We start from the raw sequence: 13,430 nt of genomic DNA, 5'->3' as shown, positions 1-13,430 counted from the left end.
ATGCTGGCTATAGGAATTACGTGGACCACCTGAGCCCTGGAGAGCTTAGAGTTATAGATAACTTCTTGAGGTAGTGGGATTTTTAGAGCAAACTCCCATTGTCTTGTTGTAAAAATGTGGGAGCTAAAAGAGAGAATGTGACATTTTAGAAACTGTGCATCCCTGAAGAACAGGAGTAAACAAGGGGAAATTTAGGTTTCTTTGATTTCCATCTGAAACAGGAAAAAAGAGAAATATGGAGGACACAATAATGTTGAGTTAGCAATATGTGTCTCTTTGTCTTAAAAGCTGTAAATGACTCCCCAGGTGATTACAGTGTGCAGCCAAAGCCAGTAACCATGGCTCTAGGTCCATCCCCTCCCAAGTGTTCTAAATTGAGCAGAGCAGCTGCTTCAAAGACAATGGTCATTGACATGTCAAACACTTAAATAGGAATATTTTGTTTCTCTACAGAGAAAGGAAGTTCTTAGGGAGCAGGGACTTGTTTTGTCTTCCCTTTGACTAATGTACCAGCACGTGGCTAAGCAAATAATAGGTCCTCCAGAAATATCTGTTGAAGTAAATCACTATTCTTTGCCTGAGAATGGGATCACTCTGTGACTTAAAATGTAACCAAGATTTTCTCAAATCACCAGTCCCCATCCTGTGGAAGGTCCAATGCCTTTACTAATACTGGTGTAAATGTCCAGGAGATTCGCACCCCCAAAGTTCCTTCTGGTGTTTATTTCATGCCCCTGCTGAATTTCTATTTCCCCAGTCCTAAAGCATCAAAACCAGGACTTTCTGCAGGAAGGAATTTCATTCTAAATCACACAACAAACATTAAATCCCACTTTAGACTTCCCTGTTTTTCAAGCCCTTTCTGCATCCTGACACCAGAGACTTCTCACTTGTTTTGCCACCCCAGGTAACCTGTCTTATCATCTTGATGGCTGAAGGCTCCTCCCCTTCCCACCTCTCCCAACTCCCGTCCTCAACCTCCACCTACTTCCAACTACTGGGTCTTTCCACCCATACGACAGATCTCCTCTCCCAGCCATACTGTTAAATCACTTCAAGCCCAATTTTGCACCTCCCATTTAAGCATGCCACTTAATGTGGTGGGTATCTGAATCCTTGTCAGCAACAAAACCAAGTGGGAGAGACCCTGCAATTAGTTTTCATCAGTAGTTCTTAATTGGGGGCAATGCTGTCCTCTTGCAGGAGGAGGCAGAAGGCTGGAGATGGGTAATGGAACTGTGATTTCCCCAATATTACTCCTTCAGATTTCAAATATATTTAAAATACATAAGACCCAAAACTTGGTTGGAAAATCCAATACTATTCCACCTTTAATGCAGGACTTTACATGGATTGCTAAGGTGCTTCTAAAGGTTGAGGGCAGTGCCCATTAGATAAAAAAGAAACACTGGTCCTGTGCTAATGCCGGCTGTGTGGTAATTCACTTTAAAATAGACTGTGTCTAGAGGCATCTGTTTAGTATTTGAAATATGCTTATCAGGAATACCAACCTCCAGAGGATTTCAGTAAGAACTTCAAATACGGTTATCAAAATCAACACCAGATGGTTTGTTTATTAGCATAATGATTGTTAGGAATCATTTTTATCTGGCAAAATCAATGGAATTAGGGATATGTCATGGGCTTGAAAGACTGTTAGGGACTCACCAACCCTTCTTGAACCAGAAGAATAAAATCTGCAACCCCAGTATCCTAATCTTTGGGACAATCTAGAGCTCTATTTGGTCCTATGTTTCTTCCACATCACAGAGGACTGTCATCTGACCCAGAGAAAGTTAGCATCTGGTCACCATAGTGGTATTGAATCAGCATCATGGAGAATCTCTTGTTCAAGATGCTTACAGAAATGCCACAAAAAATTCGGAGAAATAAGGGCCTTCCTATGTTTACAACAGGCAGTATGACTATTCTGGCGTTTCCTTACTGATGAAAGCGGGAAGGTTTGGCAGAATTTGGTCTAAGGCTGTTTTCAACATAAAATACCACCTAGTAGAAATAGTGTGAGGGAGACGGACATCTAAGGATATTATGGCATTTTAACAAATGGACCCAAATATTGCTGAATAAACTGAGCTGCCCTGGTTCTAAACAGAAAAACTTCGGCAGCGTTTTTCAGGACAGTACTGGCTCCCAGGCTGAAGAATCATTGGCTCTTTGGGCCAAGCCCACAGCCTCAGTGGGTTCAGACACTCGCCCGGGCTCACGCAGCTGGTTAGGGGTTGAACTGGGCTGAAAGCCTGTGGCCTTCTGAGCCTCCACTTCACAGAATTTCTGAGCTCTTGAGCACTTCTTTCTCACCACTCCACAGGAGTCGTTCTGCTTTGTTTTGTTTTGGAAAAGGAGCACAGTGTCCCACATTATGATAGCAGCTTCTTTAAGCTCTGACCCTTAGCTTTCAGTAGCATAAGAATCAGTCCAATGCACACACAATTCCCAAATTTTTCTGCCTGTATTTCACAATATTTGAGGTGGAGCCCAGAAATCTGCATTTTTCACTTGCATGTTGAGGGGACTAAGACGTGAATGACCTAGAACTATGGTTGAATAAATATATTCAGAATTTCACTTGGGCTTCATTAGGGGTAAGGAGTGACATTCCAGTGGAGAAGTCTAATGAGAATGCTTCTGAGCACCCACTCGTGAAAGTTTAGGTATCAATTTTCAGAGACTGAAGTGACCATTCAATGCATAAAGCCCTTAGAAGCATTTATTAAGTCTGGAGTATATTATTTATCGAATATTATACTTATCTGGTTTCCTCCCAGTAGCTTATCTATTTATTCTTGTATCATTGTACTGCTTAGGGTGTTGTTTTTCTAAATCCAAACACTAAAATCTATATATTCTTTCCTTACAGGTATTTGGTTAGGAGATTTCACAAAAGTTTAAATCCAATTCTGATGTTCCTTTTCTCAAATATTAGCATACAAAAAAGTCACCTAGGAAAAAGAGGGACGCTTCCAGAGGTGATGCTTCTGGAAGCCTCTATGAAGGCTACGAAAATAACTGGCCTAAGAGAACCATGAATGCAATCCATGCCCCAGGACAGAGGGAGGAAACTGAATCATATGGGGATTATCAGTGCCAGGCCCTGGCCACACAGCACTACATCCCACCTAAGGAGCCGTTAAGTGACACCCTACAGCCTCAGAAACACCTGGGATTTCTGATCGAAATACAGATTCCTGGGACACACCTCAGAGCTACTGAATCAGAAACCCTGGGAAATGGGCCCCAAATATGTATTTTAACAAACATCTTTTGTGATTTTTATTGAGACTAAAATTTGAATACAACCCCTGGAGAAGAGTTCTGCAATTAGATTTGTGCCGTTTACAAAAATCCCTCAACTGAGTGCCTGGCAACTATACCTATGTGCCTTTTTAAAAGAGTTTTGGTACAGAGAAGTGACACTTCAACTGAAAGAAATGAAACAATAGTACATAGATGTGATATTGGGGAGAAATGCAGATATTACAGGAGGTTCTGAGTCAGGAAGATTTGAAGATAAACAAGTGATCTATATTTAAGATAAGGTACTGTTGATAAAAGCACTACATTCTAACTAGCTATTTTAAACAGATAATTATGGTGTTAAAAAGTGACAAATGCAGTTCATCTTATCATAATGTGAATTTTTGACAATACAAATGATGCCATAAAAATATAGGTTTGTGACAAGCAAAAAGAGTCAATAAGCTGTCTGATGTGCAGAAACTAACCATATAACAGGAACACGACTGCTAATCACCAAGTATAAAAACAGAAGGATAAACGCTCTGCCCTGCGGAGGGCCGTGAACCAGAGCTAGAAACCCTCTTTTGAAAGATTTCCCATGAGGGAGGAGTTTGTGAAGCACAATTTAGGCTGGTATGACTAGAAGGAGTCCAGTGATCAGCACTGGAAGTGCAGGAGCACGAATCACAGGCTGGACGCTCCAGCTGAGCTCACCCACGTGTATCACATGCATTAGCACAGGCAACAACAGCATAGATCGCAGACAACGGGAAAATGCTCCAGTCTGAAAAGGAGCTTAGATCATCAAGTCGAACCTTGCTGTATCATAGATATGAAACGCAGGCCAATAATTTAGCTTCTCTGGGCTCTGCTGCCATACCAACTCATTCGTGCCAAGGCAAGACCGCAGCCCAGATGATAAGACTTATTCAGTGTCCTTCCCTCTGCTGAGTTTCCCAAAATGTGGCTGTTCCGCTAAGTCATGACAGAAAATAAGATCTTATATAACATCTGCCTCAAAATCTTAAAATCAGAATATTATATAAATCTTTCTTAATTTAAGCCTCAATTATTTATTGAATAACTCCTATGTGTGAAGTACTTGTTAGATGTTAGAATTATTCCTTTCCTCTAAAACACCTCGCAAAGGTGTTTCATGAGACCGTGGTTATTATGGCATGTCTTCTGTTTTGTGCATATGGACTCTTACTGCCTATTAGGATGATAACAGGCTCTCATACCACTACATTCACACTTTGCACCTGCTGTCTACTGAGATTTTCACAAGACCCGAAAACACAGTTTTGAGGCTCTCCCTTAGCAACAGCACTAAAGACGAAACAAGTGAAATGCTTTCAATTTGGGCTGATCTGTCAGCTACTACCATTGCTACTGAATAGAATGAAGAGGATTCAGGGACAGAGGAAGTGACTGAAAGCTTACCCAGGTGTCTTTTCAGGGAGGAAATGGGGGTCCATTTTCACTCTAGAGAAACTCTATTATAAACTCTATTCGATGGGGCAATAGTTTTCAAAATGTGTAGAGGCCAAGAGTTCCAGAAAGGTGCTTCTGAATGGATGGTGTCTGGGGACAGAGGCCTACAAAGTCAGGGTGGGGGAAGAGCAAACTCTGGATCAACTGAAATAGTTCTTCTTTTAAGTATCTCCTATGTTGGAATCTCTTGAAAGCCTTCATTCCTCCTCTCAAAAAATAATGTTTCTGCTGCTGCTAAAAAATATTTGAAAACATCACACTAAGTCACCATGTATATCAAAAATTCTAATTTCATAAAATGGCATATATAACATTTTGCAATAACCAAAAGCCTTGGTTTACAACTATATTTATTTCATAGATATTTGTCTTCCTTCTCCATATATGAGTATATCTTAGATCAGGAGGATTTATAGAAATCTTTCAAAAAGGCCAAGACAAAAAGAACACTCAATTTAAACAATCAGCTTTTGTGGGGTATATATGTAAACATGAAAGTCCCAGACACCTGTCAGTATCTTTTATTTTTCATGTTAAAAGACTCAATAATTTCCGGGAGGCTGGCCCCTTAAAACCTATCTCACTGGTAAGTTTTCTACACAATGGTAATCACAGACGTCTATAATACTTGTCTAGTGAAAATGTCAAAGGAAACTGTGTGTGACCTCTATTAGCACCACATAATTAAAGGTCCTGATACATTCTGGGAGGGTCTCTGTGGGGATTTTAACCAGGGGCTCATTGGGCACGCAAGCTAGCTGGATAGACTGGCCCCTGCTAAAACTGAATACAACTCCGTCACTGCTGAATGGATTCATGGAACAACAATCAGCAATGAAATGCTGTGGGGATCTGAGAAGTTAAATACATGGTAATAGACATCCCAATAAAACTGTTCTGGCAATGACTAATGAATCACCTCAACTTAGCAGTGTCTCTGTCCTGCTAGGAAAGCAACATGGGTGGGGCCAAGCCGCACATTAGAAGCTACTTGAAGTCCTTGTGAATCAGTGCCTTTTGCGTTATTTTTGATAAGTTCACCCAACAAATATTTACTGTATGTCTGCCAAGTGCCAGGCACTGAGGGAGGTGAGGCCTCTGCTCATGAAAAGGTGAAGGGTTTTATTTCTTTGCTTTGGTTCGATCAGTTCCCCGACCTCAGAGCCCATATTTTAGACCTTTCAAGGGTTACTGAGGTCAGGAAAGGGATAGAGCTTGGCTCAACAGTCCTCCCCTCAACCCCCCAGCTGTGCTGACCACTGGACTTAAGAAACTTCAAAGAAGGATCAGCTCAAGTCTCTTCCACCACCTCACCCATTGTCAACAGAGATCTATTTAAACTTTACATCTAAGAAAGCAGGGAGGAGATGCTTTCAACACCCAAATCAAGAAGATAGGAAAGAGAGCAGAAGGGCCCTTTCAGTCATTTACCTATTTAAAAAAACAAATTCTGTGAGCATCAGCTATACAGAGGTGCTGTGTTAGGTACAAAACCGAAGCAGTGAGTGAGCAGGACTCTTGCCTGAGAGAACTTAACAGTCTAAGATGGGAGAAGAAGTGCTATAAATAAGACATTGCCTAAAAGATGCAACAGAGCACTCGGGAAGGAGAAAAAGAAGGCAAAGCTTAACTCAGCTGACAAGAAGGGCAGGGATTCACGACAGAGGGGCAGCCTGCACTGAAGAGACATGAGGTGCTGAAGGCATGGCTGGGCCAAGGCTTGCCAGCCCCCAGTCTCCACTGGCATTTTGCACACTAGGCAGAAAGTCAGAGGACGTGCCCATGGGATTTTTCCCCTTTCTGTTTGACTTCATGTTTTCCCACAGTACCTTCCAAATGGGAATCTTAAGCATCATATTTCCATTTTTTCATATCCAGGGAAATTGGGACTGACCTGAATCCTGGGGCACTTTCTGTGACCTTCATGAAAGGCAGAAAAGCCACTCTGAGAAGTCTAAGCTCTGGAGGCTGGGAGGATCGTGTCAGAATCCCACCAGAGAGTCAAAATCAAAGCACAGAACGTCTTACCTCCTAAGAACCTTCCTGACCTACCGCCTCTTCTTCTCTCCAGCCTCTCTCTACGAAGAGGGTTTTGGTTTCTTACTTGACTGCAACATGATCATTTTTATTGAAACCCAAAATGTGTGATGGTCCGCAGCCCAGGAGGCCTGTGTGGACAGACCTTGAACTCTTACAGTCATTCTCACAACCCCGGAAGAACTACCCAAAGGGCTTCTCAGCAGGGGCCTTACTGTCGTCCCTGACTCTAAATTCCTGGGATGGGGGGGCAGGGAGCACAGAGACCCATTATTTCCAAACAGAACTGAAGGAGCCTAAGAGCAATGAGCAGAATGACAGCACAGCCACCTGCTGATGGAACACTGAATAACTTCCCTCTGACCACAGGTGGACAGTAAAGGCACCTTTCCATGCTGGGCCAGAGGACCAGCACATGATCACTCCACTGAGCATGTGCAGGTGAGGTGCCCAGCACCCAGGAGTCCTCAATGCTTCTCCAACTCCTGGCTGCACCTGGGAACTTTTTAAGACTGCCAAAGCCCAAGCCCCACACCTGATTAATTAAATAAGAATATCTGAGAGATGGTCCTGAGCTGTCATTGTTGTTTGAAAGCTTTCCAGGTTATTCAGATTGACCCACCATGAGCAGTGATCCAATGGGAACAGACACATAGTATCCGAGAGGGTCTGAGACTTAAGATGCTCCATCCTCCTTTCTCATTAGTTTCTAACACCCCACCCAAGAAATCACATCACTGAAATGAAAGCCAGGAAGAGATCATCTGCAGCTGAAATCAAGAAGTCTCACTCCTTGTTAAGGGCTCACAACACCTAACTGTGGCAGTGGTTGTGCAGCCGAGCAGGCATAACTTTGGAAGTCAAGACACACTCATCAAAACAGAGAATGAAAGAGGAGGGATCCCATCCAAAGATACTCCCTCCTCTATTCTCTTTTAATTTTCTTTCCAGAGATTCCAATTTGATTGTGTTGGGGTGGGGCTTCAGGTGAACGTACTTTTTCAAAACCCCTGTGGTGATTTTTAATGTGTGCCAGGGTTGATATTCCAACCTCAGTGCACAATTCTCTATGCATGTTAAAAGGCCAGTTTTCTCCATCCGGTGTTGCCTCCCACAGCTATGTCTATATCTACAGCTCTCTCGGCTGTTGAAAAGAGGTGGTCAGCTGCCTCAAGGATGAACAATCCTGAGCACTGTCTCCAAAGCAGGAGGGTCTGAGGCTTCCCAGGTCTTCCCTTCCTCTCAGTCAGACTGAAGATGTAACACAATCATGGTCCTGTGCAGAGTAATCAGTCTAACCAACAGTCACAGTCTAGAATGTGATCTGGGTTTGGCTGCCACACATGTAGAAAGAGCTGCACTTGATTGATCTGTAGTTTTACTTCTTCTCCTAGAGCCCAGAGCATCAGGCACACACTCCCTGTTAATCTAGACAAACATCACTAGCTGGGAGTCACCGTGAGCAACACACATCTGCACCAGGGTCCTCAGGACTTGAAACACTCTGCCCACATTGCTCATTTATTTCTAATACAAGCCCTCAAACAACATCACTAAAATGAAAGCTGGGGAGAGGTTTATTACCAATCAAAGAATCTAGCTCTCTCCTGATAACCTCCAAGGGCAGCGTCATGGTACAGGCGTTACTGAGGTTGTCAAAAGACCAGGGCTCAAGCCTGGCTCTCCCATATGCTGACTGTGACTCTCTGCTAATGAGGCCCTCAGTCTCCTTGTCTCTAAAAGAGTCCAAAGGGCAAGACTGGATGTAGCAACGTAAGGGAGAACATTTTGCAAAACATTATTTCTCTACCTCTTTTTCCCTTGGACTCCCTTCTTTCACAACACATACAAATTCATTTTTAAAGATATAAATTATTTCCTGCTGTGACATAATTCCCCCACAGATGTGTCCCGTTTGATATCCCAGACATCAAGTTGCTGTAATCTAACACATATGAAGGAAGCGGGCTACATGGAGAGGCTACCAATTAACACAGGATTTAGGGAAAGGCAATAATGCAATTAATAAGGAAACAATCATCACTCTCATTTCCAGTTCTGCGGAAGTGTTAGATTTTATCACAAGGGAAAGTGAAATCATGCAACCAGGCAGAATCTAAACATAAGACAGAAAAGAGAAAGGACCTGGGGTGTTGAAAAAAGTGAGACTGTTCCGTGAAGCAAAGGCAACAACAGGATGATAGAACAGCGTTGTCCAGTGGGAAATGAAAAGGACTTAATGTAACAGGAGAGGCATGGTTCTTAGCTTCTTTGTTACAGTCCTTCCAAGACCAGGAAGGGCAAATACATTCAGCTGTTGAATGAATTCAGCTGCTAGTCTATAAACCATCAGATTACAGGGAAAGAATCTTCATATTACAAAAGAGACCTATTTCTTCATGTTAAGTTCAGATTATTGAAAAATGATACAGAGGATAAAAATGATGAAAATAGTGGCGGGGGGAAGATTTCTCCAAAACTACAGATGAAGAAACCAAGATGGAGAATTTAGCCCTTCACTAAGCCAGGACTTCTATCCCAGACTCAGCTCTCCTCATCACACCACAAAGATGCTATGGAAGATGTATTTTCAAACAAGTAAAAATATTGGCACCATTTATCTGAAAGTCAGACTACTATCAGCCTCAGTAAGTCCAAATATAGAAGTAAAATAGTAATAGTTAATCATGTGCTGAGTGCATTCTATACCCCAGGCTCTCCTTAAAATAACAGTCACATATTGATTCATTTAACTCCCAACAACTCTCTGAGTAGGCACCATTATTTTACCATTTTACAGATGAGAAAAAAGAAGCACAGAGATGGTAAGTATCTGCCTGAGATCACAAAGCTAAGAAGTATCAGAACCAAGATTCAGCCCCAGGCCACTGGCTCCAGATCCCACACATACATCCATTATTTGATTGTATACCACTATTTGATAACAAAAGTGAACCAAAGACTGAGCATTGATAATAACTACCCCAAAACTCTGATCAACATCTATTTCTCTTTTTTATTGTAGTATAGTTGATTTACAATACTATATCAGTTTCAGGTATACAGCATAGTGATTCAGTATTTTTATAGAATATACTCCATTAAAATTATTGCAAAATAATAGCTAGACGTTATCTTTTCATGTGCCTATTCTGTATGTCTTCTTTGGAAAAATGTCTATTCAGATATTCTGCCCATTTTTTGATTGGGTTGTCTGGGTTTGTTTGTTTTTTTTCTTTTTTGATACTGCATTGTATGAGATTTTATATATTTTGGATATTAACTTCCTTGTGGATCATATCATTTGCAAATATTGTCCCCCACTTACAGTAAGCTGTCTTTCTGTTTTGTTGATGGTTTCCTTTGCTGTGCAAAAGTTTTTAAGTTTAATTAGGTCCCATTTGTTCATTTTTGCTTTTATTTCTTTTGCCTTAAGAAACAGATTGCTATGATTTACGTCAAAGAGTGTTCTGCCTATGTTCTCTTCCAGGAGTTCTATGTTTTCAGGTCTTACATTTAGGTCTTTAATCCATTTTTGAGTTTATTTTTATATATGGCATATGCCATGATTTCTTAAGCCTCACTTGAAACCTCACTGGATTTTATTTAACATCTAAAATCCTTAACAAGGTCCTGCGTTCAATTCCCAGTACCTCCATTAACAAAAATAAAATTAAAAAATAATGAGACATGTAAACCAATTAGGAAGGCCAGTTGGCTCAGTAGTAGAGCGCATGCTTAGCATGTGCGAGGTCCTGAGTTCAATTCCCAGAACCTCCATTAACAAAAATAAAATTTTTAAAGTAATGAGACCTGTAAAATCCTTAACAAGCTTACAAAGCAGTCTCAGGTACGAGGCCAGCAAAATCTGGCCCCTGCCTACAGCTCTACCTTCATCTTCTGCCATTCTCACTACACTCCACCCTCCCCAGCCTATTTTAGTGCTCTCCTTTGCACCTGCCATTCCCTTTGCCTAGAATGCTCTTCCCACAACCCTAGGCCCGATGACCTCCTACTCACCCTTCAGACCTCAGTTTAAATGTTACTTTCTCAAGGGGGCTTACCACCATTCTACTTCTCCACAGTGCTCTTCTATCAGAACACTCAACCACAGTGAACAACTATAGATTGATATATGTGATTACTGGCTTTACAAAGGCAAGAGTAGAGACAACTCTGCTCGACCCTGTACTGGCTGTGCCTAATATGCTCCAGAACACAACAGATGAGGAATAAATATTTGTTGGATACATTAATTAATGAATGAAATTCTTTCACATAATTGCATAGTAACTCTAGGAGGTGAGGAGTCAAGGATATATTAAATTCATTTTACAGCTAAGGGTATTTAAAACCAAAGAGGCTCAGGGTGATTTCTATAATCATTCAATGCTGTCTTTCATCCAATCCATGAGAGGAGTTGATCTTGGAGCTGTCCTCCATCTTCAACAGCAAATAAGCTGCATAATCAGAGAATCAGGCAAGGATGCTGTCAAAACCAGCCCTATACCCATTTGCCCAGCACTGGAAAACATTAATGTTCTGTTGTTGTTTCATAGTCATGAGAAGTCCACAGTGTCCTAGGCACTGTATAGAACAAGCCATTGGTTCCAAACATAACCTAACAAAATTAAAAAGTCAAATTAAAGCTATTTTGTTTCCCTTAGAATTTAGTCCAAAAGACTGGATGAGACTGATTCAGCATTTGTTTGGAGTCAACAGAAATAGTAACCAAATGCATGGAAAAGATTGTTCATGTGGTCTTCATCAGGTCATTGACCTTGTAGGCCCCTGGATTCCTCATGTGAAAAGCAAAAATCCTAGACCTGGTGTCCTCTACAATTTCTTCTCTGAATGCATGGTCTTCTATACACATTTGTTGTTTCAACTGCTCACAGTTTGACAGAATAAATTTCTGAGATACTAATAATGATTTTCTTATGTTTTCCTCCTTCCCATTCAAGAAAGCAGAAGTCAATGGATCCACCCTTTAGAGGAAATGTGGGACAAACTAGAAACCAAAAGTTGTGTATGTGCGATTCCTCTCCTCGCTTTTATTTCCAAAAGAACCAAGACCACATAGGAGAAAAGAATTTGAGAGATGAAAGTTGAAGAGAAAGATGTCTGCAAATGTAGACAGCAGATGGTTTGTAGACTGCTCTCCAGCAAAACTCAGGAGGCAACAAGACTGCCAGGAAAGAACCCAGTGGGACATGATAAAGGATAATCTTCTAGGCTAGAGCTCCCAGACTCACCAAAGTTCACCATACACCAAGCACAACCCAAAGCACCAGGTCAGCCAGATCTGAAGAGATCATGTAGGTCTGGGACAATGGTGTTCTCATAGGAGACCACTTGTATAGAAGACAAATGACCCCCAAAGGCTTGTAGATACCTTGACACTTGCCTAAGATTGCAGAATGGTGGGTGGGAAGGGCCAAGCAGGAATTGAGTTGATTTCCAGGGAAAAAACAATTAATGTAGTATTTCCTGGACTTCTGAATTAGCTGCGATTCCTACTACTTTCATATGATTACCTGTATCAAGACCAAAGGATCTGATTGCAATGGAAGCCTTGCAGAGGAGAAAATGTCACAGACAAAGCAACCTGCATCCTCAGAACTGGATGAGAACAGCAGAAAAGGAAGGTCCCCCCAGTTTTGTGGGGGAGGGTATGAAAGGCTTTTACCATTAACAAATTCCAACTTTTTCTTCTAACAGAGTATACAATTCAGTCACTTTTTTCTGTTTTCTCAAAGCCTAGCACTTAATAATCATATTTTAAATGATTCATTCATTCATTCTAATTTATAGTTACTGGTATAATTGTTCATTTAAGTTACATTACTATATTAAGAACTATCTCAGGAATAAATTTTCTATGCTCATATAACCATAGCTACTTTGGCCAGACTGTTTTTTGGCATCCTGTATTTCTCATTGTCAACTGAAAAAACATATTTCATAATTAAAGAAAAGCTCCAACTAACATCCCCAGTAAAGATAAATAACTAGAAAATGCATGAATAAAATTTCTCTATATTTTCATTATAAAAAAAGACTTGAGAGGTGAATAATTTATATATATTAAGAACGGTAAATATTTCCATTCTATGCTTTAAAATTAACCCCCAAAACATCAACATGAATAAGAAACAGAAGCACAGTCTCCATTTTATAAAACCAGAAGACTTATATAACCCAGAGCCACAATACATTAAGATAGAAAAATTATGGAAGAATGGTTACAACCATTCAACGAAGAAAGCTAACATAATACAAAAACAAAAACAAAAAACAAAACAAAACCTCAAGAATTAGAGATATCTGATAAAGCAGAAAACACAGGTGAGGCAACAGGCTGAAAAGAAAAAGATTATTTGGAATTGTGTCTGAGAGGCACCAAGGCCCCAGCCTAACAGATGAACACCCTCCCAGTCCCTGCAGGGGATGAGCAGTATATGCTGGGGGAAGTGAACAAGAGAGACTGCAGAAGTGAGGACACCAGACACAAAAAAGGTACTGAACCAAAATCAGGAGCTGTGTAATTTGAAAGTCTGTACACTGAACAGAGAGACCACCCCCAAACCCTCTTTTTTTGACCAGTTCCAGAATCCCAGCAGTCCAGTCTTTACTCTCCA

Source organism: Camelus ferus, chromosome 4 (assembly GCF_009834535.1).
Source record: "Camelus ferus isolate YT-003-E chromosome 4, BCGSAC_Cfer_1.0, whole genome shotgun sequence".
NCBI lineage: Eukaryota > Metazoa > Chordata > Mammalia > Artiodactyla > Camelidae > Camelus > Camelus ferus.
This window is presented reverse-complemented; position numbering follows the sequence as displayed.